Raw genomic sequence first — 3,237 nt, forward strand, 5'->3', positions numbered from 1 at the left:
GAACAGATGACAGAAGTTTAACACATCACTCTGTGCCACTGTTTTCAATTATTATGGCAAAAGAATAGAATAGGGAACATTTCTAAAATTGTAATATTTTAGGATAAAACAAAATTCGTCCTTTTTTAAATATATATATATTCAGTGTAAGACAAGATATTTATCAGCACAAAAAGCAAAAAAATAAAATTAAACATTAATGTTAATGTAAACATTAAAGTGGGTGTAAATGTGAACATTGGAAGACATTTAGCAGAAATGTAAACATCGAGGTTAAATGTAAATATTACACAAAAATGTAGACATTGGGGTAAAATGTAAACATTAGACAATAGATAAAGAGTAACTAAAAATGTACACATAAGTGTCTCAGCATACAAACATTCTCTAAGACAGTGGTTTCTAAATGTTTACTGCAGGACCCTCTTTTTGTAGATAGGACTATTGTCAGATCCCCTCCACATTGACACAGTCACAGCTATTGCTTCAAAACACCACTGAATTACACCACTGTTCCCTAAAAATCTCACCAGAAAAAAAAAGACATTTAAAATCAGCGGATATTTCCGACAATGGTGCAAGACTGACTAACAAAGTCCTAAAAAAACCCCCAAATAGCACAAAGAAAAAAGTTGCACCGATCTACATTTAACGACATACCTGACTCCAATCTGATTTTGGTCAGAGGCCAGTCTGCCATCATTTTGTACTTTGATTGAACTGTGCTCATATATAAGCACTTTGAACCACCATTGTCCCACAAGTGCTCCTTCAGACGAGCTCTTGCATGACAATTAACAGCTCCCGTCTCCTCTCCTCTGTGGATTACAGAGCTCAGCCCCGCCCATGTCTGCTCAGCCTCGGCCTGCTATCATTCTCTGCACATCTTATTCCTCGCAACCAAATGTGCTGGCTACAGAAAATTAGAGCTTTTTCAACTGGTGGTGCAACGATGAGCTTCATCTTACACTCCTGTACAGTAATGTGCAAACGGATGGGGACGCTTTTGTGAAATTTATAGATTTTTAAAAAACTGAGCTGCAATCCATGCAGAAATAACACCCTCCGAAGATGTAGCCTGCTCTCTGTTCTTCATTTGATAACATCTACCAGACAATTTCTCTTCCTAAAAATGATATTTTCTAAATTAGAGTGGGTATCCATCATTTTTTCCTATGTGATAGTGAAGCTCACAGATTTTCATCTCCTGAGTCACAGCTCTGAGGCACCTGCATTCCAGCTAATCACTATGCTAATTGTGCTGCTTTACATCATTTGCTGATAATTATCAAAATATATGAAAAAAGGAAAAATACAATTTTAAACCTGCAGGACTAAAGTACAGTAAACATTTTCCTCTTATTGTTAGACATTTTTACATGTATATCTATATGTATAGATATATAGACAGCCATGTGTTTTCTGTTACTATCAGTCATGCCTACAGGACTCTGCATCTTCTAAAATAAAATCCTTCAAACACACTCCTGCAGTAAAACCCCTTTCTGTTGCTAATCTGTCGCTTATATACTTTTTATAGTGGAGAGATGGAAAGCCTTCACAACTGCCCGCTGTTTATCCCGTGTACGTATATACAATCTCTCCCCTCTGATGGAGAAGATCAGAAGAGTGGACTCGTGTCTGACATGATGTAGAGCTGTAGCGGCACAGATGCGAAGCTGGCTTGAAAGCGGGCCTTCAGGGAAGTCTTTAAAATGAGATTCAAACTGAGAAGCCTGCGAGGAGCATGGGCCTCTGTCTACTGCATGTAGATCGGCAGCAGTGGAGCTTTGTATGTACAAGGTGATTTCTACTTACATCCATTTAGTGTCACTATACTCATCAGCCTTCACATGAATTAGTGAGGTTTTTCTTTCATGATGCCAGGTTGTGTTGAAACAAAACATAAAGTCAATGCCATTGCATTGTATAGTCTTCATTTGTTGGTCTGTTGACCACTGATTTGACCTCAGTTACCTTTTGCCCAGTTGAATTAGCTCTGTGTAGCGCTGCCTGTGGCAGCCTGTGTGCATTGCAAAGACGTATGCTTTGAATTTTCCCATGATGTTATTGTCTTCTTTTGCCTCAGAAATTATGTTTTTCTTTTCCTCTGGTATAAATGCTAAAGCAACAGGATTTTCTGTATAATTCTGTATTATTACCACAGTATTTTATCACAGTATTTAAACCCTTATATACTGCACTATTTACTTAATTTAAACATTGGAATGTTTGTTCAGCTCTTAATGAATATTAATTGGTGGTAAAATGATTAAGATTAAGCACAGTGATGTAGGTGCACTCCCTGTCTCTACCCACACTAGTGATGGTTTGGAATCAAGCCTACCTAAATTCCTACCCCTGCATCACATAAGCATATCCTCCGCATAAAACAAGTCAGTGATTATCCTGAGAACATCCTCTCTCACGACAGGCGGGAATAAAGTCCATCTTTGCCTTCTAAGGATACACATAATGGGACATAACATAATAAATGAAATACTCATTCATAATTCAGTTAAGGTTTTTAATGGGTGACTCCCAGTAATACAGTAGTCACTCAATTGTTTCCAGTTTGTAAATAATGTAATGCAGTCCTGATGAATAAAAGTGTCCATGCGCCATGCAATAGTAATGACGACTGGGATCGGTCTCAAGCAGCACTGAAATAATTCTGTTTGAGGGGACTCTTAAATATCCACAGCTGTCATTAGGCAGATCTGTGGGGATGTGCTTGTATCAAAGGATGCATGCGTTTCTTTATTTATTCATCTCACAAACTGTCAAGTGTTCTAAAGACGAGGTGGTTTGTTTAACGCCAGAGTGCAAATGAAGCAAAATGCAGCGAGCGAGTTCTGATAGGAAACAACATTTGCAACTGGCAGACTCACAAAGATCTCCTTTTGAGTCTGTTTGTATAATTATGTAGAATGCGATAAAATGAATGGGTCTCTTTATTCTATCAATGACAGTAATAATGCAGCACTTAAAACCCTCTTTAGTGAAACGTCCTGCTCAGCCTGAATAATTTTTTTTTAGTTTTTCAATTTTTTAGTTTTTCAATTGCAGCCATTCAGCTCTGCTGAAGAAAACAACATTAAAAACACCATTTTCATCTTTATCATATCTTCATTTTACTTTGCCCAAGTAATCGCAGCTTTATAATTCAAGATTCCATTGTCAAAAGTTTAAATGTTCAAGGTTTTCAGATTTTTCACTGTGGCGACAAAATGGCGA

This window comes from Cynoglossus semilaevis, chromosome 3, assembly GCF_000523025.1.
Source record: "Cynoglossus semilaevis isolate Cse_v1.0 chromosome 3, Cse_v1.0, whole genome shotgun sequence".
Classification (NCBI taxonomy): domain Eukaryota; kingdom Metazoa; phylum Chordata; class Actinopteri; order Pleuronectiformes; family Cynoglossidae; genus Cynoglossus; species Cynoglossus semilaevis.